The following is a 24,857-nucleotide window of genomic DNA, read 5'->3' on the forward strand; positions in this document are numbered from 1 at the left end:
CTCGCTATATAGCAATTTAAAGCATTCCAAGTTTTAATATTAGCTTAATTATTTACATGTGAAACCTTAGAGTGCACCAGATCAGGTAACTTACATTTAAACTTAAATTTAGCTCACAATAAATATGTTTACACAAATTTCCATGGCAAATGAGGTTTCAATTCTAGTTGTGGTCTCTGTTTGCATAAAGGACTGCACTATTCGTTTCTGTAGGTTTTCACATTTCTGTATTTGTATTGCTATGGGTTACAGTGTGTATGCATCTGTCGATGTAAAAAAAGAAATCTAGGCATACTATCTTATTTTTACTTTAGGAAGATGACACAAATAAGATATACATTATGATTAGTACTGGTTTGTTTACCTGGCAGCATGATAAAAAATTAATTGCACTTTGAATACTCGTCTAGTACAGTGCTAAGTGGTGTATTGCGTTTTTATTGCTTGTACGGCTCTTAAATTGTCTTTTGCAGATGAAGGAGATAAATTGGTGTAAAGGGGGTGGTGTTTTTTATCAATGTTCTCGCAGTGTTAACTATGCCAAATTACATTAACTATAATACGATCAATTGAATAGGACACTTCAAATAAAAACAGAACTTATTATTCATGGTAAATGTAAATGAATATTTGGTGTACATTAGTATTCAAAGACACGTTTAAGACAAAATAGCTTCTGCCTAAAAGGGGTGGTCAGTGAGGATGACGTGTGATAAAAAGAAATGAGACAGGATGAGCTTACAAATGACCAAGTCATAATCGGCCAAGCTGTAAACAAACTGAATCAAACAGACAAACATTTCTCTACTTTAGTTACTGATGAGTTTGACTGTAGAATAAAACAGTATTATTGAGTGTTTTTGAATTTGTGGATTAATTTCCTTGTAAATAGAATATTTCGCATTAAAGAGCGCAAATATGTCTGAAGAATACAAACAATATTAGGTTAAGAGTAAAAGGAAGTACATCTGTGTATAGCACTTAAAGTCAGCATTTGCATGTTTAATAACAAATAAATTCAGTACTTTATTCAACCAGTGAGCAGGGTGTCAAGTTGACAAGGAGGAATGGCAAACACTGTTGCAGCAGCAAAGGTTATTCAAAATAATCTAGACAGCATTCAGAACTAGGCAGACACATGGCAAATTACTAGAGAAAAGTGTAATGTACTGCATGCAGGCAATAAAAATGTGCATTATAAATATCATATGGGAGATACTGAAATTGAAGAAGGAATCTATGAAAAAGACCGAGGAGTTTATGTTGACTCAGAAATGTCTTCGTCTAGACAATGTGGGAAAGCTATAAAAAAGGCCAACAAGATGCTCGGATATATTGTGAAAAGTGTTGAATTTAAATCAAGGGAAGTAATTTTACAATGCATTAGTAAGACCTCATCTAGAATATTGTGTTCAGTTCTGGTCACCTCGTTACAAAAAGGATATTGCTGCTCTAGAAAGTGCAAAGAAGAGCAACCAGAATTATCCCGGGTTTAAAAGGCATGTTGTATGCAGACAGGCTAAAAGAATTGAATCTATTCAGTCTTGAACAAAGAAGACTATTTTGATTCAAACATTCAAAATCCTAAAAGGTATAGACAATGTCGACCCAGGGGACTTTTTTGACCTGTAAAAAGAAACAAGGACCAGGGGTCACAATGGAGATTAGATAAAGGGGCATTCAGAACAGAAGATAGGAGGCACTTTTTTACACAGAGAATTGTGAGGGTCTGGAACCAACTCTCCAGCAATGTTGTTGAAGCTGACACCCTGGGATCCTTCAAGAAGCTGCTTGATGAGATTCTGGGAACAATAAGCTACTAACAACCAAACGTTAGTGTTAGTGTTCTTAAGAAGGTATTATTATTCAAAAATAATACTACCATTTTATGGTGCTCTGGTTAATGTAAAACCAGCCCTAACTTGGTTATCAAGAGTTGATTTTGTGGAAAGTCTCAAGTATTTAGTTTCTTCTAAGTTTGGTTTTTATTTTTGATTGAGTGTTTTTAAGTTCTGAATAAATCTTAACTGAAATTGTACTGAATCATTTTCTAATTTAGATTATCCTGATGTGAATATACTAAGAGAGGAACGATATGAATGCAGCTCATCATTGTTAATAGCTCATCCTTTTGTTTATGTTGATAAACTTTGTTGCATTATAAACCAGTTTTAATATGTATCCTTTCAAGTAACATGAGTATTTTTTATCAGAATAAAGACTACATATCAAGCAGTGTTTCTTTGAATATTGAAGTCTAAGCCCTAGGACAGCTAAGCTCCATCACAGACAATCTACAGCAAGCTACTTTACAGACAATATACTAGGCAAATGAAATGAAAATTCAAGCAAATATAATTTACAAGCAGGCTGCAGAAGCAAGTGAAGTCTCGTAAATCTCGTAATCAAATATGCATTGTCCCTAATGAAACCAGAAGCCTTGTTTGTGTATTTACAACAAAAGGAAAAGAGGCGTCTCCCCTCCCTTGCATCCTTTCCAGCTTAGTGCAATTAGAAGAACATAAGAACATAAGAAAGTTTACAAACGAGAGGAGGCCATTCAGCCCATCTTGCTCGTTTGGTTGTTAGTAGCTTATTGATCCCAGAATCTCATCAAGCAGCTTCTTGAAGGATCCCAGGGTGTCAGCTTTAACAACATTACTGAGGAGTTGGTTCCAGACCCTCACAATTCTCTGTGTAAAAAAGTGCCTCCTATTTTCTGTTTTGAATGCCCCTTTATCTAATCTCCATTTGTGACCCCTGGTCCTTGTTTCTTTTTTCAGGTCAAAGAAGTCCCCTGGGTCGACATTGTCTATACCTTTTAGGATTTTGAATGTTTGAATCAAAATAGTCTTCTTTGTTCAAGACTGAATAGATTCAATTCTTTTAGCCTGTCTGCATACGACATGCCTATTAAACCCGGGATAATTCTGGTTGCTCTTCTTTGCACTCTTTCTAGAGCAGCAATATCCTTTTTGTAACGAGGTGACCAGAACTGAACACAATATTCTAGGTGAGGTCTTACTAATGCATTGTAAAGTTTTAACATTACTTCCCTTGATTTAAATTCAACACTTCTCACAATATATCCGAGCATCTTGTTGGCCTTTTTATAGCTTCCCCACATTGTCTAGATGAACATAAACTCCTAGGTCTTTTTCATAGTTCCCTTCTTCAATTTCATGATCTCCCATATGATATTTATGATGCACATTTTTTTTGCCTGCATGCAATACTTTACACTTTTCTGTATTAAATGTCATTTGCCATGTGTCTGTCCAGTTCTGAATGCTGTCTAGATCATTTTGAATGACCTTTGCTGCTGCAACAGTGTTTGCCATTCCTCCTATTTTTGTGTTGTCTGCAAATTTAACAAGTTTGCTTACTATACCAGAATCTAAATCATTAATGTAGATTAGGAATAGCAGAGGACCTAATACTGATCCCTGTGGTACACCACTGGTTACCTCGCTCCATTTTGAGGTTTCTCCTCTAATCAGTACTTATAAATGCAATTATAAATACAGTAACCACATCCTTTTCAGACCTTGAATATATCAGTGGAAATAACAAACATCGAACATCTAGTCCAGCATTTCTCAACTGGGGGGCCCCGGCCCAGTAGGGGTCCTCTGCGAGCTAGTTAGGGGTCCTCGGCAGGGAACGGGTATTACTACATTACTCATTAATCACATACAGACATAAATATAATTGGAATATTTATATGGACATCAATATTCTGTTTAGTTGTATTTATTTTCTGTATATTCAGTGCTCCTTGCTGACATCTTAATTAATGCAAAATAGTAATAGCTACATATTCTGGCACTTGTAGCTTTTCCTTTCGCTTATGTTTCAGATTTCTAAATTCGCATTTAAAAAAAAAATTATGGAAGTAGCCTTAACCAGAGAAAGGCTGGCTGAAAGCATCGCACAGTGAAAAATTTCACAGATTTCTATTCGACTATCTACTAAGTCAGAACCTAGTGAAGACTGACAACAACAAAATGATCTAACAGTAACAGATTCACACGATGTACAAAATGTTGTAGAAAGGGTGGAAACAGCTGCTAAGAAGCTGTGGACTACTGCATCAAATCCAAGGGCTGCAAAAACATGAAAATATGTCAACAACATTTAGTTTGGCTTTATCTGTCCTGGCACAGAGGATACACCACATCCACAGTGTGCAATTTGTTCACAACTGCAATCTATCAAGTGCCTGAAACTGTCAAAATAACAGCGGCACTTGATCACCCATAACAGAGAACACAAAGAAAAGCCTTGTTATTTTTTTGAATGGAAGGCGAGAGAATTATCTAGTAGCAAATTGCTGATGATCAAAAATGCTACAGTGGATAATAAACTTGTGCTTTCGTCATACTTGGGTGACTCAGTGAACTGCAAAGGCCAAGGAACCCCACACAATTCCCGAAGAACTGATTATGTCATGTGTTTTGGACATAGTAACAGAAATGTATGGAGAAGAAAATGCAAAGGAACTTTAAAAAACTCCTATTTCCAATTACTTTAAAATGGTGTATCGCTTAACAGTGTATTGACCAGCTAAGTGGAAATGATTTTACTATCCGACTGGACGAGTCTACTGACATTGCCAACATGTCTCATTTGATTGTTTATGTACGCTATGTTTGAAATAAAGTTGAAGACTTCTTGTTTTGTGAAGAGCTAACCTACAACCAAGGCAGAGGATATCTTTAAACTTTTGGATGATTTTATGCATTCTCTGGGGATAAACTGGGGCAACTGCATCGGTGTGTGCACTGATGGAGCAACCACAATGACCAGTAAGCACTCTAGTGATGTGAAAAGAATGCAAGTTGTACAAGCTGTAGCACCATGTGCTACTTGGGCACACTGCTTTCTGCACAAGGAGGCCCTTGCCGGTGTCCGGTCTGTAATTCGACCTCCCGACAGTAGGGGGCGTTGAGCCAGCGGAGGGTCTCCCTTACCAAGATTCTCTGGAAGGTGATATCTATCGCACTTGGAAGCTGCCATCTTAGTGAGGGAAGTGTTGGTCATATTGGCTTATTTGGAGACACTGATTTTTCAACAATTAATCAAGGTCATTTACTCAGAATCTTAACAGCATGGGATAAGCAGTAAACCTTAACACCTCAAAGGAAGACCTTTTGGTAGCCACCCAAACTTGCTGGCCTCTCAAAGGTCCAAGTTGTTTAGTTGTACCACTGTGCCTTGTCTTAAAGAATGGCTTCCAAGCTATTATTACTGTACCATACTTATTTTGTTAATCTTATAGGAGGCTGTGTGGTCCAGTGGTTAAAGAAAAGGGTTTGTAACCAGGAGGTCCCCGGTTCAAATCCCACCTCAGCCACTGACTCACTGTGTGACCCTGAGCAAGTCACTTCACATCCTTGTGCTCCGTCTTTCGGGTGAGATGTGATTGTAAGTGACTCTGCAGCTGGTGCATAGTTCACACACCCTAGTCTCTGTAAGTCGCCTTGGATAAAAGCGTCTGCTAAATAAACAAATAATAATAATAATAATCTGAATACATCCAGAACAATTAGATTTGCCCTTAGAAGCCTATGAAAGAGATCCTATTGTAATTTTGGTAACTTGTGGTATTCATTGTGAAAGTCATTTTAGAGAATGTCTTATAATTAATAATATAGAAGCTACTTTGGCACATTCTAGTGGAGAATATCTTAGATACGGAATCAGATATTTCAGTAATGGAGCATTACCTTTAAAGAACTGCAACTAAATGTGTATTTCTTGTTTGTTTTGTGTATATTAAACTATGAAAGAGTGTTTTTAGAACATAAGAATATAAGAAAGGTTACAAACGAGAGGAGGCCATTCGGCCCATCTTGCTCGTTTGGTTGTTAGTAGCTTATTGATCCCAGAATCTCTTCAAGCAGCTTCTTGAAGGATCCCAGGGTGTCATCTTCAACAACATTAAGGGGGAGTTGGTTTCAGACTCCCACAATTCGCTGTGTAAAAATGTGCCTCCTATTTTCTGTTCTGAATGCCCCTTTATCTAATCTAATCTAATCTAATGGTCCTTGTTTCTTTTTTCAGGTCGAAAAAGTCCCCTGGGTCGACACTGTCAATACCTTTTAGAATTTTGAATGCCTGAATCAGATCGCCACGTAGTCTTCTTTGTTCAAGACTGAACAGATTCCATTATTCTGGTCACTCTTCTTTGAACTCTTTCTACAGCAGCAATATCCTTTTTGTTGCGAGGTGACCAGAACTGAACACAATATTCTAGATGAGGTCTTACTAATGCATTGTAAAGTTTTAACATTACTTCCCTTGATTTAAATTCAACACTTTTCACTATATATCCGAGCATTTTGTTGACCTTTTTATAGCTTCCCCACATGTCTAGATGAAAACATTTCTGAGTCAACATAAACTCCTAGATCTTTTTCATATCTCCCATTTATAATGGACATTTTTATTGCCTGCGTGCAGTACCTTACACTTTTCTGTATTAAATGTCATTTGCCATGTGTCTGCCTAGTTCAGCAAATTTAACAAATTTGCTTACTATACTAGAATCCAAGTCATTAATCTAGATTAGGAAGAGCTGAGGACATAATACTGATCCCTGTGGTACTCCACAAATCTATTTCAGTTAATTCTATAGAAGTTGCTTTGACTAATCACTTGAATGTTATTATTGTTGTTTTGATTGATTTTCTGAACACATTGCGTGTCTGTATGTTTAATAAATTCCATTGTTTTAAATAAATTCCTAGTAAGTTTTCACTTGTATACAAACACGATTTATGAACTTTACTTAAGAGGAAGTAATTAGGAAGTTTGTCATAACCTATACAACTGGTGTCGTTTTAGGAGAGTGATATTGAGAAAAGTATATAGTCGTGTAACAGGGGACTCGCTACAATGCATGACTGACTGAATGATGTGGATGCATGATCGCTGCGTGACTGACAGGAGACCGAGACTGGAAGGTTGGGATTGAAACGCCCCACAGGTTTATTTACATAGAGTACAGATGAACATACAGGAACCCCAGGTGATGCTACCAGCTCACGTGGGACATAACGCCCAGAGTACAAAAGGCAAAATAAACACTGTACAAAAACTAAAGGTACCGTTAAGAAGGCTCGCACTACTCGGCTAACAAATGGAGGTCCCGCTTACACACCTGTCTGCTATACTGAGTGGGATCTACTATCCCGAAACTAACTCCCCATTCCTTGGGCAGCTCACCCAACTCCAGCCTCGAATATACACATGATCATTGGATCATTGCAGCTTCCTTCTCCCGGTGCAAATCCCCCAAGCACCTCCCGACCTCAGAATATATAAACTATCACCATTAGAGATGGTCACCTCTGTTGGATAACATGGAAAGAAGTTTGAATTCAGTTTAAGGTTTTTACAGGTTTGTACACTCTGTTAGTTTTAAAAGGTTTGTACACTCTGTTAGTTTTAAAAGGAGATTATCTGGTAAATGCGAGATTGCAAGATTGCATTTAATTGCACTGACGGCGACCGTCTGACTGCTGGAATAAACACAATCGCACATTGCTGGAGGAACCGATGCACTCAAGAGATAACACACCAAGATAACACCATTTTAGGCAGTGTGAGCCAGAACCAGTTTTCTTTACAACATGTACACGAGACCCTCCACAAAGAGGGGGACTGAGGTCAATGGCTACTTAATCAAGGTGCACTCAGCTCAGCTCACTTTTCTCTTTCAGACTATTGGAAACTTGTCGATCGAGGAGTCCTGGAGGATCAAACCTACAGCATTGCATTATATTATTTTGTTCTGTTCTGTTTTGTTTTGAACTTAAGTTTTGTTCCGTGCAGTTTGCATATGAAAGTGTGCTCTGTACTATTTTGCTTGAGCGTTCTTTCTGTTTCCGGAATCTGCTTGCTCTGTAATGGGAAAATGATTCCCTGCATAAATGGACTAAACCAAACTAATATCTGAAGAAAAGGATGCATTTCTTTGCATCTAAGTCACATCAAGAAACAACTACTCACTACTACTTTAGAAACTTTTTTTAACCTCATAGAACACGTGTGCAAACATGCCTCCAACGAGTTAATTTACATAAGCAACACAAATTGTCATGTTGCTGTGATTGCTGTCAATCGGCGACCACGTGGGTGATATAGCAGTGTGTCAGCTGGTTCAAGTTATGACACCAGTGATACCAGTAAAAGGCTTTTAGTTCTGATTTGTAAGTTCTGTTTTGACAAGTGTCATCATGTCTTTATCCAAGAAGAGAAAGGTGGACCAAGAGTGCCGTGTGTTTCAAGAGAAATGGAGAATTTCTAATTTCATTGTGGACATGAATGGAAAGCCAACATGCTTAATTTGTAAGCAACATGTGGCTGTTGTGAAATGATACAACATTAAAAGACACTATGAACCAAACCATGGCAAGGAATATGAAAAGCAGGAAAGTTACATGAAGCGAAATACTTATAATAATTAGCACAGTCATTGAAAAAGCAGCAATCAATGTTTACTAATGTTTGTAACATAAGTGATTCTGCTGTTAAGGCAAGCTATATGATTGCTCACGAAATAGCTGTTTCTTCAAAACCATTTTCTGATGGACAGTTTTTGAAGAAATGCTGCTAAAAGCCACTGAAATAGTTTGTCCTGAGAAGCAGCAAGCTTTCTCTGTATGAATATCAACAAATCTAAATTTCGTTCTCAACTAACTGACACACACCTTAACTTTAAACTCAAGATATTCTCAGCCCAGTCATTTGCTCCAGATGTTGATGTGCTGATGCACGGATGACATTGCTCAGAGGGCCGTATGTTTGACACCCCTGAGCTAAAGCATCCCAATTACAGTGGTAAATGCATCCCCTTGACTGCTATTGGACATGCCTGGTACGTTCGCTCAGTGCTGCTGGACTTACCAGGAATGTCCTTATTTAAAGCATTATGTTACACAGATAAAATATCTTCAATGGGCCTGGTTGAATGCTGGCACTGGCTAGTGCTGTGATACATCCAGTGATGGATCAATATTTTTGCACGAGGCTGACAGCTATGCCACTGACCAAGACTTAAGGGCTATGCACACTGGGAGCGAAGCAAAAAACACGAATACAGCACGAGTACATAAAGAAAAACACAACTGTAGCTGGTCATGAAAAGAAAATACTGTCTGCTTTTGCTCCTTTTGTGGAGATGAAATAAAATAAATACAACAAAGAAATAGTCTGGGTACACCACACACTAAAAAAAATGACATTTAACAGTTTATATGTGATCTGGTTTAACATGTAAATCATTCAAAAATAATACATCTACACATATTTCTTTGTAAATACTGAGAAAATGAGTTTAATATACTTTTTGTATTGATTTTCAGTTTTAATAAAATCTTCAGTTAGTGTGTGAATGTGATTATTATTATTGGTCAACATTATTAAAACAAAGAAGCGTCATTTTACAGAAATACGAAACCAGTGTGTGCCGCTCCCTGTCACTTTGACCAAAATTATTATTATTATTATTATTTATTTCTTAGCAGACGCCCTTATCCAGGGCGACTTACAATTGCAAGCAAATACATTCAAGTGTTACAATATAAGTCATACAATAAGAACAAGAAATACAATAATTCTCAAGTGTGACAAACCACAAAATTAAGGTGAAATAAAGAGATAGAAATACCATCAATTTCCATTGTTCTGTTATTTCTTACCATATGGCGTCTTTCTTTGTATTGTCTTTATAACTACTGACACTGGCATCATAAAGAACATTATATTTTTCAAATTTAACAAATTCTCATTGTCTCATTTCTTTTATTTCTGTGGTAATTTCTGCGTGAACGAGACAGTGACTGTCTGACAGCCTCTCCTTCGACTCTCTCGAGTATTGACGTGTTGTGTACAGAAACATAGAGGCTCGTGCAGACAAACCGTCAGTTTGAGACAACAAGACAATTCTATCTTTGGAGTAAGGGGGGAGTTTGCATAGCAGCTACAGGAATATCTACATTTGAAAAACATTTGTATTTTTTTTTTGAAAAGACGAGTATTTATTTTATTGATTTAGTATTTATTGAGTTTTTTTTTCACCTCTCCCCATCCCCTCTGAAAATGTTTCAGGAATTCTATTTTCTCTCTACAATTTGATTGTAATTATTGACTGATTTTTTTTCCCTCCTGGTCCATTTAAAAACGTTTTTATAATTATTTGATCAGATTTTTTCCTGTTCTATATTTGGTTAAAATAAATAAATAAAAACACACAAAATAAGACTTTGATTTATACTACAGTATTATTTATTAGACGGCTAACACAATCCGGAGCTGTCGCTTGAGGCCAGCACAAACCCGGACAACACTGCACCATTGTTCACGGATTAAAATTGTATTTCACCACGAGCACTACAGCACACTTTGGTTTCTGTGTTTTGTGTGTATTGCCAGCCCTCCATTTCTTTACTGTTGTCATCAGACTTTGGATTATAAATAAACCACCATTTCACCAGTACTTTGTTGTTTGTCATTGTCTTGAGCACTGTATCACCTCACGTGGTGTCAGAAAACGGGATGGATCACGCTACACTATCGGCGCTGCTAGAGGCGCTGGATGGCAGACGGGAGGTCGAGGAAAGAAGGAGAGAGGAGAGGTACACGGCTCTATTTGAGAGGGTCGGTATCGCGATGTTGCCCCATGCACCAATGTGACTCGTGATGACAGCCTCAAAGGTGCAGGCACAGAAAATGACGGCGGAGGATGATCTGGAGGCGTAGTTGGTCGCTTTTGAGCAACTGGCTACCACCGCGGCATGGCCAAAGGAGTTCTGGGCCAGCCAGCTTGGGTCCTGCCTGATTGGGGAAGCCCAGGCAGCCTACCAGGCCATGCCGAACAACGAAGCCACCCAGTACGACCTAGTGAAGCAAGCCATTCTCCGCCACCTGAACATTACGGGGGAAACACACCGGGTATGGTTCAGGGAGTACCAGCAGTCGCCAGAGACACGCCCCACTACCACCACCTCCCAGACCTGGATCGAGACTTCCAAGACCGCCGACCCGAATGGGTAACCTTGCCAAGGTTGGCTCCCAGGGGTAGATTTGCTGACCCTGCCCTGTTGCCATACCAGCTGCTCCCTCTGCCCCTCCTGTCTGTTTTAGGTGCCAACAGCCCGGACACAGTGCCTGGTTATGCCCATGTGACGTGGCAGCGTGTCTTTTGGCATCAGGAGTGGGTGAGCGAAGGGGAAATGGTCGGGAGGGGACTTGTATTGTTAATGTGGTTTTAGGGAATGTGAAAACCCATGCATTATTGGACACAGGGTGTGAGCAGACCTTAATTCGGGCAGCTCTCTTGGGCAGTGTGTCATGGCAGCTACAAGGTCAGGTGGCTATCTCTTGTATCCATGGAGACACGGCGGCATACCCCACATTAAAAGCATACTTATCGGTGTGGACCGATAAAACGTCACCTATTAGTAGGAGTGGCGGAAAGGCTACCACACCCAGTTATTCTGGGCTGAGACTGGCCAAACTATAAAGAATTGGTAAAATTAAGGGCAGTCTCAACCACACATGTAAACGTGGCAGAAAAAGAAAACAGGGAAATGATTGGTGATGTTTTTCCCTTCCATGCTAAAATGTTTTCCCCTCTATTTCATCCAAGAAAAACTAAGATAGACGGATCAAATAATGGGAGGGAACATCAATGAGACGAGGCTGGGGTCTGGTGGGAGAATGCTCTGATGGTAGCAAACACCAATCAAAGGGAGTTGGTACGCAGTGTGACTGAGAGGGTGAGGTTACTGGGCCATCCAGGGCAGAGGCTACTCCAGCCCCTCTCAATATACTGGACATGTGGGACTCAAGCGAGGACATAGTGTGGGGCCAAAGCAACGACCCCTCACTAGTGCACACTTGGGGACAGGTCCGGTCTATTGAAGGTAAGGATGTTGAAGGCGCTGGGGCGCTAGTATTTCCACACTTTATTATTAAGGGGCAATTATTGTATAGGGCAAACCTTGCCACAGGCACAGGACAGCTTGTAACACAATTGATGGTTCCTCCATCTTGTCGGCTTGAGGTCATGAGATGCATGCTATCCCTTATGCGGGGCATCTCGGAGCTGATAAAACGAGGGAACGTATATTTGCTCGATTTTATTGGGTAGGGCTTCATAAGGTGAACACGATCCGGAGCTGTCGCACAAGGCCAGCACAAACCCTGACATCACTGCACCATTATTCATGGATTAAAACTGTATTTCACCACGAGCACTACAGCACTCACTTTGGACTTGTGACCGTGTCTGTGCTTTGTGTGTGTGTGTTTAACTGTGTCTATTATTTCGGGACTGCAACCCGTTGTTTACATTGCTGTGTATTGACAGACCTCCATTTCTTTACAGGTGTCATCAGACTTTGGATTATAATTAAACCATCATTTCACCAGTACTTTGTTGCTTGTCGTTGTCTTGAGCACTGCATCACCTCTACCCCTGTACACTGCAAACCACTCTGCCACAAATGCCTATGTAGTGTACCTAAGTATGACACCAGAGAATCGGCTCACATTTCTGGACTTTCAGACCTCTGTGATCTCCAGCCTTGTGTTTGATACACAAGAAATACCAGAGACTGAAAGATTGGAAACCATGGCAAGGCTGAGTGAACATAATTTTATTTGAATGCTGCCACAGTCTGGGAGAAAAGCCAAGCCACAAAAAAGTGCTGTGTATGTTCCTGCAAGGGCCATATGGAGGGATATAAAGTACTATGCTGTCCCTCTGAGAAAGGCCTCTGTTTGGAGGAGTGTTTTGAAAGGTACCACGCAGTACATGATTACTGGAAGGACTAAATAAACCCCAGAACAAACCACCGTGACACATGCTGTACCAGTACCTGAGGTAACGTAATCAAAGGTAGTAAAAATCACTTATTTTATGTCATGCAACAACATTACCTTGGGCTCCAGAAGAATTATGGGTAACAAACCACTGAAGGACAATGTTGTGTTACCCATTTCTAAAATCTTTATTTTGTGCAGCTTCAAAAAATGTATACTTATGCCAGGGTATCTTATTCTTTGGTGGTGTACTGGGCACATGGAATTGGGGTGGATGCTATAGACCGGTGGTTTCAAACCTTTTCATCTCAAGTACTAGTGTTTCCAGCAGCGACCACCAGGTGTACCAGTAAGTATGTACTAAACAGCTGTTGTAAAACCGAGACCTACCCCATGTGTCTGTACTCACTTGTTTGTTGCCTCATTCTGCTGAACGGTTAATCTATGCAGCTGATGACTGCAATGTATAGCATATTTATATTTAAAATATTTTGCAAGTGTTGTGTATGGAATTGGTAACCACACCTTTAATTGTGTACAGTTGTAATATGGGAAATAGCATGCTGCAGCTTCCATGCTCAGCATTAGTCAAGTCCTGACAGCATATACTGTAACACAGACAGCTCTTATGATTACATGTTACTGTTTATTTTTCAGTAAAAACAAGTTTAAATTGCAGTTTTGAGTTTGTTCTGCTACATTTACAATATTAAACACACCACAGCAAGCACATTGTCATATATTTTAGATATTTTCAGTAGCACAATCTGAGAGTTAAATTTAGTGAATGGCATTTGTTTTTTTTACTGCAATCAAGTAAGCTGCAGTACATTTATTTATTTTTTTCTCAGCAGTACACTTCCTAAGGACTTTAAGTCCCAGGTATTTCTGTGTGTTCTGCTTTCACATTTCTTAAAATGGTCAGTTTGAGAAATAAACTGTTTTCCTTTCAACAGCTGACCCTGCTTTAGTACAAAACTCATGCTACATTACTGTTTTTCATTATGGTTATGGTACTCAAATTACTGTGCCTGCTTCTTTGGCTGAAGAGATATTACAAGCTCATCATCTGGGGAATCTGCAGCACAATTAAATAATCCTTAAACTCCTGACAGTAAACAATGTAACTAAATCTATTATATCTGGGATGCAAGATGCAACAGACAAAAAAATCTATTTATGTTGACTCAAAACTTTATTTAGGCAAAGATTAAGTTGGTTTATTGGAGTTCACAAAGATAACTCTTTTCAGCATGGTACGGTAACCTTTTCACTTCCTTTTTGTTTAATTGTTGAGCTTTTTGCTGCATTACAGCCCTTCATTAATATATTTTTTATTTTAAGTTTCCAGGGAATTTTGTTAATGGCACGTTATGCAAACTTTAGGTGTATTTTTGTTCATTTTAAGCTACATTTATACACAACAGTACTCACTATAAAAATAATTATGATTTATTTGGCCAACGCTTTTTTCCAAAGCAAGCTACAATTATTTATTTTATATACACATTCTGGTATCCATTTATACAGTTGGGTTTTTACATTGCTCAAGGGTACCCAGGACCCTTCGATCAACAGTCCAGAGCCCTAACCACTACTCCACACTGCCTACATGTATAATGCGTAGCTCTCAGGAATACAACACCAGATCCGAGTTCAAATGTAGGTCAGACCTATTTTGTTTGTTTTTTGTTTGAGGATAAGAATATATTTACATTTTCCGCTACATTTTTTTCTTCAGGTTTTGGGGAGGTGTTTCTTTATCTTAGGAGGTTAGTTTAATTAGTTTGTTATTCATATATTTGGATACATGAGCGGGATTTGGGATTTTGGCCAAAAAAATGACTTAATTATTGTAAATATCTCTTGTGTGTACTGCCCAAATAAAAAAAAATGAAAACAGTACTATACCTTTGTGACAAAGAGCAAATGAATCTGAATCAACAATCTCCCTCTCGACCTGTGAGAGCACTGTACAGCAGAAATTGCGTGCCCCATACTGAATGGTTGGTCAGTTCATTCCGGGGGCAGTCGGAAGCCATTCAGGAAAGGGATGGCGTCACGGTACCAGGAGTCCCCGCCCTAGTACGGTAAGCAAAGTTTCATTCATGAATTGGAGGAGACGTGATTGAACTAGCTATCGGAGGGGGCGGGGCTGAGGGTACTTTAGGGGAACGTGGCGCCATAATTGGTTCCTTGGTTGTGGTTGATGGGAGGAAACGAGGACTGTTTGGAGCGAGAGTTAAGTGTTTTTGTTTTGCAACCGTGTGTGTTTTGTCATTGCCAGAATAATTAAGCACGGATCTGGGAGCTGCAGCCTTGTGCCAGCCTTGTTCACCCGGACTTCACCGCACCTGCACTTAACCAGCATCACCGTTTCCAGCACCGCACCTGCACTAAGAGCACACACTGTCTGGAGACGTGTCTGTGTTTGTGTTGTGTCTGTGCAACCCCTTGTTTTTGCACTGGCAATACCCATTACTGGGTAGAGCCAGCTGTATTATTTGAGCCCGGTTTTGTGCTGGCAATACCCATTGCTGGGTAGAGCCAGCTTTATTATTTAAAACTTTGGTCGAGAAATAAAAGGAACTTGAACCATGAATTTTGTGTTTGTCCTTGTCTGGAGCACCTGCATCACCCTTTCACTACGCACTGCAACCCACATGTTCACAACCCTCTTTACAGTAGTTTACATCAAAGAAGATATAGACTAATTGTGGGATACAAAGTTACAGTATGCTGTTTGTGAAGTCATACTCGGGCCAAATTATGAAACCCTAAATACATTAATTATTTAAATATATTATCACTATTGAAAATATATATCTTTTTTCTTACCTTAATGAAGAGGAAGACAACGTCCGCTCACATTACCAAGAAAATCAAAGTTATCGATCACTCGGTCCAAATCAATTGGAATGTCCCGTTCTATATTTAACACGGCTAATCCAGAAAGTCTTTCCTGTCCGATTGTGTTTCACATTTAGTTTTTTAGTCGACGAAGACAGGAAAAGTTTTGTTCACATGCTGCACTACTCATGGGTATTGTGAGGAAAAGTCGAAAGAGGCTGTCCGTGCTACCCAAGCTGTTCCTTAAAAAATGCCAGTCGGTGTTCAAAGTTATCCATGGAACTTTCTTTCTTTTCAAGCATTTTATTGAATACAGACAACTCTGCTCTCAATTCCTCCTTACAAATTATTATTATTATTATTATTATTATTTATTTCTTAGCAGACGCCCTTATCCAGGGCGACTTACAATTGTTACAAGATATCACATTATTTTTACATACAATTACCCATTTATACAGTTGGGTTTTTACTGGAGCAATTTAGGTAAAGTACCTTGCTCAAGGGTACAGCAGCAGTGTCCCATACCAGGGATTGAACCCACAACCCTCCGGTCAAGAGTCCAGAGCCCTAACCACTACGCCACACTGCTGCCCTACAAATGCTGCAGTTTTTGCAAATCAAATCCAAATGAGACTCCTTGATGCTTTTAGCAGGTGTTAGGATGCTGTTAAGCGCAGTCAGGGCCTCTGTGTTGTTTTCCTTAAACCTTTCTTTAATTTCATCAGCAGTTTTATCCAGTACTGCAAACAGAACTTCTCTTCGGTAAACATCATGAACTTGTTCGGTTTCATTTACAGGATGTCCACCAGACTTTGCACGGATATATCTTTGCCTTGTCACCTGCGGACCTTGATAGCTATTCTTAGTGCATATGTCATTTACGTAGATCCACAACTGCAAGAAGAAATCTTCAGTTCTCATGGACACAATTGTTTTCCTCGTAGCACAAGCCATATCCTTAACAGACATAGTTGAGGTTGAATGACTTCAAAGCTTTCAAAAGTGCATTGCACTGTGTTAGAACTTGCCGCATTCATGAGAACAAAAAGTGAAAGTTGGTAATTGATGCCATTATACCTCGCTACAAAAAAATACATAAGTGCACTCGAGAAGGTACAGAGAAGGGCAACTAGGCTGATAGCAGGACTAATGACATGAGCTGAGAGGAAAGTTAAAAAAAAAAATTATCTCTTCGGCTTAATAAAAAAGAACCAGTTTTTTTTTTAAAAAAACCATAAAAACGTATATATCTTTTTTTTCAACACTATATTTAGGATTCGAGGCTCGGCCTCTAGTGCAGGGGAGAGATAGAGAAAAGGACGGGCCGGACTCCAATCGAGACAGCCTTAAGTAAACAATTAAATGGTTAAGGGAACTAGCTATGTGATGGCCATCCGCTCGGCGGAGAGGGAAAAAAAAACCCTCTGTTAGGAGAAAAACCTCTAGTTGTCCTGGCGGGCGCCCACACCTCCGGGCATGCTAACTATAGACTGATGTGGTGTAGTGATATCGGATGGCAGTGATCGGATGTAGTTGAATGCTGAAGAGGACCAACACCCCATGGTCTTGATCAGGTGATGGCTGATGCAGGCTCTGGCTAAAGGAGTGTGTGGCGTGGAACTGGGGAAAAAGACCTGCTCTGGTGACAAGAGTGGAGAGGTGGGAAGAGAACCAGTGTCTGGTAATGATGCTTTTGGAGCAATCATAGGAAGTCTGGAAGGTGGTGGACGCAGGGAGGCCAGCTAGGTGGGAGTTGCAGTATAAAAACAGTGTTATTTGTACCCGTTATATTGCCACCCCGCTGTCTGCCACCCGCTAACTTCCTAAGCCAAGCATATGTAAATATAAGCATTGTAGTTTCCCTCATTGTAGCGCCAGCAAAATAATCATGGCCAAGTAAAACAACAAAGTTATGCAGTTAACCTTTGACTCGCTTTCCTAATCAATTGTTAACTTAACGTTAATACCAATGTCATCAACACTCCCGCTCCCAAAGCAAAACAGAAAGTACAAAAAGGCGAGTCGACCCTACATTTAACATCAGAGCAAAAGAAAAAAATCTGCATGTATGCATCTGAAAATAACAAAGCAAGTCAGCAAGACATTGCAAATGTTTTCTCGCCTAAGTGAGGCATATACTGTTAATCGAAGGACAATTGGAGACATGAAAACAAATTGATGCAGTCTAAAATAAGTGACTTTTATAAACCATAGAAAATGTTAAAAAAAAAAAGTACGGTAAGAGGTGTGTTTGTTTACGTGCAAGTTTTGCACAAATGAAGGCTGACTTAAACTAAAGCATCAGTTTTGTAAAAAGTGAATCTATTGCAAACAGAGAAGGTTGTGTGTGTGTTTTTTTTTTTTTAGACCTTCACTATAACACCACCCTCGGTTATTGCCCGTTTTTGCCCATGGCCCTTACCTGGCGGTATAAAGAGGGTTGACTCTGTATATATATATATATATATATATATATATATATATATATATATATACATACAGACGTGCTCAAATTTGTTGGTACCCCTCCACAAAAAACGAAGAATGCACAATTTTCTCTGAAATAACTTGAAACTGACAAAAGTAATTGGCATCCACCATTGTTTATTCCATATTTAATAGAAATCAGACTTTGCTTTTGATTTTTTATTCAACATAATATTGTAAATAATAAAACAAATGAAAATGGCATGGACAAAAATGATGGGACCGCTAACCTAATATTTTGTTGCATAACCTTTAGAGGCAATCACTGCAACCAAACGTTTTCTGTAGCTCTCAATGAGACTTCTGCACCTGTTAACAGGTAGTTTGGCCCACTCTTCCTGAGCAAACTGCTCCAGCTGTCTCAGGTTTGATGGGTGCCTTCTCCAGACTGCAAGTTTCAGCTCTTTCCATAGATGTTCGATAGGATTCAGATCAGGACTCATAGAAGGCCACTTCAGAATAGTCCAATGTTTTGTTCTTATCCATTCTTGGGTGCTTTTAGCTGTGTGTTTTGGGTCATTATCCTGTTGGAGGACCCATGACCTGCGACTGAGACAGAGCTTTCTGACACTGGGCAGTACGTTTCGCTCCAGAATGCCTTGATAGTCTTGAGATTTCATTGTGTCCTGCACAGATTCAAGGCACCCTGTGCCAGGCGCAGCAAAGCAGCCCCAAAACATAACCGAGCCTCCTCCATGTTTCACTGTAGGTATGGTGTTCTTTTCTTTGAAAGCTTCATTTTTTCGTCTGTGAACATAGAGCTGATGTGACTTGCCAAAAAGCTCCAGTTTTGACTCATCTGTCCAAAGGACATTCTCCCAGAAGGATTGTGGCTTGTCAATATGCATTTTAGCAAATTCCAGTCTGGCTTTTTTATGTTTTTCTTTCAAAAGTGGAGTCCTCCTGGGTCTTCTTCCATGGAGCCCACTTTCGCTCAAAAAGCGACGGATGGCGTGATCAGAAACTGACGTACCTTCACCTTGGAGTTCAGCTTGTACCTCTTTGGCAGTTATCCTTGATTCTTTTTCTACCATTCGCACTATCCTTCTGTTCAATCTGGGGTCGATTTTCCTCTTGCGGCCGCGCCCAGGGAGGTTGGCTACAGTTCCATGGACCTTAAACTTCTTAATAATATTTGCAACTGTTGTCACAGGAACATCAAGCTGCTTGGAGATGGTCTTGTAGCCTTTACCTTTACCATGCTTGTCTATTATTTTCTTTCTGATCTCCTCAGACAACTCTCTCTTTTGCTTTCTCTGGTCCATGTTCAGTGTGGTGCACACAATGATACCAAACAGCACAGTGACTACTTTTCTCCATTTAAATAGGCTGAATGACGGATTACAAGATTGGAGACATGTGTGATACTAATTAAAGAAACTAATTAGTTTGAAATATCACTATAATCCAATTATTTATTATCTTTTCTAAGGGGTACCAACAAATGTGTCCAGGCCATTTTAGAATATCTTTGTAGAATAAGCAATAATTCATCTCTTTTCACAGCTTCTTTGCTTTATTCTATGACATACCAAAGGCATGCAAGTATACATGATAAAATAGCTTTTAATTTCATCACTTTTCAGGAGGAATGAAGCATTATTTCAATGAGCTGTAAGGGTACCAACAAATTTGAGCACGTCTGTATATATATATATTACACTCATAGTCAGCATTTGGTCAATCCCTGATAAAAATAACCATTTTGCGATTTGAGGTTATTTCGATCTTTGAGCAAATAATTTTGCTCAAATTGTGAAATGGAAAACACCAAACAAACAAAAAACGAAGCTTCGGTCTTTGAGTAAAATTATATAATCAAATTGCAAAATGTGCTTTGAGCAAATGCACAGTTCCTGAACAGATTTTGAAGATGCTGCTTAATCTGTGAATAGCAATTAATTAAAAAATGGGCATCAAGTGAAATACACACTTCTTAATACAATGTTTTATTTTTTTATTGAATGAACATAAAATCAGTAAATGATATTTATAAGATACACATCACTGATTCATTATTTATGTATTTATTATTTATGCAGGAAGTTAACCCATTGAGACCATGGCCTCATTTGCAAGGGGGTTGTGGTAAGCAATTTAGGAGGATAGTGACCCCAAACATTAAACTTCAAGCGAGTTTAAAATAGCGTTCGTAATGTTCTTGTCTTGTTATTTAGAAAATTCCGCTTTAGAGGAAAAAACAAACACAATTAACAATTGATTGTTTTATTCATATGTGACAGGGTAGCGTTGCGGGCCCAGATGTTATTGGCAGGCAAAGAGACTCAGAGGCAAGGAAACTAGTTAAAGCGCTTCTGCGCTGTTTAATAAACAAAAGGAAATCAAAAAGTTGAACAAAACACTGCCACCAGAGACAAAATAAAACAGTTAAACAAAAACAAAACTTTCACAGTAAAACAATTACAAAATAACTGGCGCAAGAACCAAAACAAAAGGTTTAAACAAAATACAAACATGTAGGCTGAGCATTAGCTTTCACTACAGTTCTTTTTCAAAACTAACCACAGCACAAACAAACACTCACCCAAAACACCTCCACCAAACAAAGGAATTTCCCCTTTTTTATATCATATGGCTGGAGCCTAATTATCAATTACTCAATTAGCTCCAGCCACATTCTCACAGGGAGGGATAGGAAATTAACCCCATCCCTGCCAACCACCACCAAATCACCGCACAACAATATTATTTACAGGCAGGGCCCTGCCCTGCCACATCATATTATAAGACTACTGTACACACAGTATTTAAATTGCAAAATCAAATGTCAATCCATGTTTTTCTAATCACATTTTTAACATTTTTAAGTGAAAGAAAAAAGAAAATAAGAAAAGTATGCTTCTAAATGTTTAATATTCTCATAAATCATAGGAATGGGTGAACTACCACTTTTTTAAAACAGCCTGTGAAATAAAGACGGAGACTGCTTTTTGGCAGCAAGAAACCCTTCTTAAAGGTTTTTATTTGACATGATGAAAGAAACCAAATTGACAGCTCCACTGGGTTAAAAGTCTCATTTAAAAACACTGTTTTGATTGTTACTAACAGTCAGGTAAAATTAAAGTAGTTTAATCAAATTAGATACATATAAAGAAACCATAATGAGAGCTCATTTTAAAAAAAATATCACAATTTAGATTTAGAAACCTACAAGTCACTGTGTTTATTTTTGCAAGGCTTGCTGCTGTGGCATTTCGTATTGCACTGAACGCCCTTACGCACACAGAAGCACTTCTTTGTTTGACAAAATGAAGCCTTGCATAGCCCCAGAATCAGCTTCTGCTGCTGTATGAAGATAATGTTTTCTTTGGGTACCTCGTCCAAATTAGAAATGAAATTTAAAATTTAAAGGTGCTTCAGAGATCCTCCAGCAGACCGAAGACCGAAGAAGCTGTCTTTATGCTTCGTTCTTTGCTTTTTTGGAATCTTACATGTCACAATTTTATTAAATCGCTTTACTCAAAGACCAAAGAAGTTGTCTCTTCTTTTGTGTTTCGTTCTTTGCTTGTTTGATATTTTCTATTTCATAATTTGATCAAAATAATTTGCTCAAAGACCGAAATAACGTTTCATTTTGTTTTTTGATAATTTGTAAATGCTCAAATCGCAAAATGGTTATTTTTGTCGTGATTGCCGGAATGCTGACTATGAGTGTAACATTTTATATATACGGTTTACTTGGCACCATGATCAGGTGCTACGATGTTTGGCCTTAGCATTGGAAGCCAAGCGTAACATGACCAATAAGATGCCACCAGTTCCATCAAAACATTACACACAAAAGACAACATTCCTCCGCCCAGGAGAGTAACTGTCAAGAAAAGGTGTTAAAACCAAGCCTCGCCCAGGACAACTGGAAGCTGCTAGAGACTGGAAAATGCTGGCAGATGTTGGTCAACGGCTTATTTTTCCACCTGAGACTGCCACCACTAACCTTCGACCAGATATTGTCTTGTGATCTGGATCAGCACGCCTTGTTCATCTGGTAAAGTTAACAGTGCCATGGGAGGATGCTGTGGATGAGGCATATGAGAGGAAGAAACTTCGGTATGCTCAACTAGCTGTTGAAGCGGAACAGCGTGGATGGAGAGTCCGGCTTTACCCAGTGGAAGTGGGTTTTTGAGGATTTGTGGCACACTCTACAACCCAGTTTCTCAGAGATGTCGGGTTCAGTGGCCATGAGTTGCGTCGCACAGTGAAGAACTTATCTGAAGCAGCATAAAGGAGCAGCAACTGGCTGTGGTTGAGACGGAAAGATTCTGGCAGGGGATCTCAAGCACAATAGAAAGAAAGCAACGCTGATGTACGGGTAAGTAAGCTGGGCTAAGCTGAGTGGGGGACAGAGGGGGATGATGCTGGGACGCCAGAATCACCGTCGAGCCCTCTTGAGGTGTCGTCGGCTAGTCGACGAAACACATAAGATGGAAGGTGCCCACTTGAAGACCCCAGAGATGAACCCTACTTAGCTCAATCCAGATGGTTGTCATGCTGATGAGCTGGGGAGGCAAAATAAGCTGATCCCTGGCTTTACACTCCAGCCATCAACACAAGGCAGGATATCAACCAGGACATCTGCATCATCAGATGGAAGGAAACACAAATGGATGGAGACACAGATGGATCACATTAGTTTAATGTAAAGCTATGTCTTAGTTGATGCTTATCTTGGCGAGAGCCGAGTTAAAATCAGCATGAAGTTTTAACATCTACTCTCATGTAATGGAAATCATTATATATAGTAAATATGGACTGGAGAGGAGGGCTATAGTAGAAAATTATTGGCATGAGGGAAGACTGCTGTTACTGACGGGGCTATAATGCCCAAAGACGTATTTAATAGCCTTCCTGAGGGGGATTTAATTTTCCACTATGGCTGAGTCTGCAGCAAAGCCAAGAAAATAAGTGAGGTAAGGTTGGATAGTAAATACGACTTTATATATTTTGTTTACATATAGCTGATACAGCATACGTAAATAAATATTGACTTATACACTGCTGTGCAGAAGTCTCAGACATGTTGCATTTTTCTACTCTGATGCATTATGAGCATCAACAATTTACTCAAAGCCTCCACTAGTGTTTTCTACTATTATAACAACCTGGACTTGCATAAAGAAGGAAAAACATTGAGGTAAATAGCTCGCATCACTCGATTTTCAAGGTGTGGTATCCAAAGCACAATTAACAAGTACACAGAAACATCATCTGTAATTGACAAACCCAGTACTGGAAGACCCCAAAAGCTGTCTAACAAGGATGAGCAATACTTGAAGATAATATCCTTAAGGAATAGAAAGAAGACAAGCGTTGAATTGACAACAGAACTGTCAGAAGGCACAGGTGTCGTTGTCCTTCCATCAACAGTCCAAAGCACCTTTGACCATTGTTCCATAGTCCAATTTCTGTGTTCTTGTGCATATTTTAGCATATTTTTCTTAACTGAAGGTATTCTTACAGTAACACATCCTTTAAGTCCTGATTTAAAGAGTGACCTTTGTACTGTTGATTTGATGTGAGCTATTTCACTCAATGTTTTTCCTTCTTTATCTAAGTCAAGGTTGCCATAATAGTAGAAAACACAAGGGGAGGCTTTGAGTAAATTGTTGATGCTCATACTGCATCAGAGTAGAAAAATGCAACACATCTAAGACTTTTGCACAGCAGTGTATATTTTGTTTAAATATAGCTGATACAGCATAAGTAAATAAATAAATAACAAATAAATAACAGAAAATCTGAAGTTTCTGAAGTTCATACTACATAGTTATCAAAGTTTTTCTCAGTTTCTGTCTGGTTTGCGACTGCTGCATAATCCACTTTATATCCTATCTGTCATATTTGTTTTCATCACGCTGAATTTGTTTGAATTTCAGAAAGCCAGAAAACAGTGACAGTGACGTTTGAATCACCATTTTAGTGTTTGGAGCATCCTTCTTTTGTAGTATGTTTTGTAATACATTTTCTCTTAACTCACAGAATCGGTGTTCAGGGGAGAGGCGTTCCTTTGAAAAGGGGTGGGACTGACAGTGGTGTGAACCAGTCACACACACACATATATACAGTGTATATATATATATATATATATATATATATATATATATATATATATATATATATATATACAGTGCTGTGAAAAAGTATTTGCCCCCTGTCTGATTTTCTGCGTTTTTGCATATTTTTGACACTGAATGTTATCAGATCTTCAAACCAAAACCTAATATTAGATAAAAGGGACCCTGAGTGAACAAAGAACACAAAAATTTGACACATATTTCATTTATTTATTAAAGAAAGTTATGCAACACCCAATGCCCCCTTGTGAAAAAGTAATCGCCCCCTTAGACTCAATAACTGGTTACGCCACCTTTAGCAGCAATAACTGCAACCAAACGCTTCCTGTAGTTATTGATAAGTCGCTCACAGCTCCGTGGAGGAATTTTGGCCCACTCCTCGATGCAGAACTGCTTTACCTGGAATCTACCACACTCTCTCCCTCTTCCTCCGCTAAGAACCTTGGAGTCACCCTGGACCCCTGCCTCTCTTATTCCCAGCACATCTCCACTCTGGCACGCACTTGCCGATTCTTCCTGAGCAACATACGAAGAATCCGACCCTTCCTCACCAACTATGCTACCCAGCTCCTGGTCCAGGCCCTGGTACTC

General features: G+C 39.2%; 1 protein-coding gene and 1 long non-coding RNA gene across 2 annotated transcripts in view; one reads left to right on the forward strand and one right to left on the reverse strand.

The window, feature by feature from the left end:
• The window catches only part of LOC131699470 (uncharacterized), a 23,083-nt gene extending 16,343 nt beyond the window's left edge, over window positions 1–6,740 (forward strand). The window contains exon 3 of the long non-coding RNA XR_009308165.1: window positions 6,067–6,740. This is a non-coding gene — a long non-coding RNA (uncharacterized LOC131699470). The remainder of the gene's footprint in view (window positions 1–6,066) is intronic.
• Window positions 1–24,857, reverse strand: part of LOC117408409 (beta-1,3-galactosyl-O-glycosyl-glycoprotein beta-1,6-N-acetylglucosaminyltransferase-like) — a 54,868-nt gene that overhangs the window by 21,554 nt on the left and 8,457 nt on the right. The gene's annotated exons all lie outside the window — the stretch shown is intronic.

This window comes from Acipenser ruthenus, chromosome 2 (assembly GCF_902713425.1).
Source record: "Acipenser ruthenus chromosome 2, fAciRut3.2 maternal haplotype, whole genome shotgun sequence".
NCBI classification, from domain to species: domain Eukaryota; kingdom Metazoa; phylum Chordata; class Actinopteri; order Acipenseriformes; family Acipenseridae; genus Acipenser; species Acipenser ruthenus.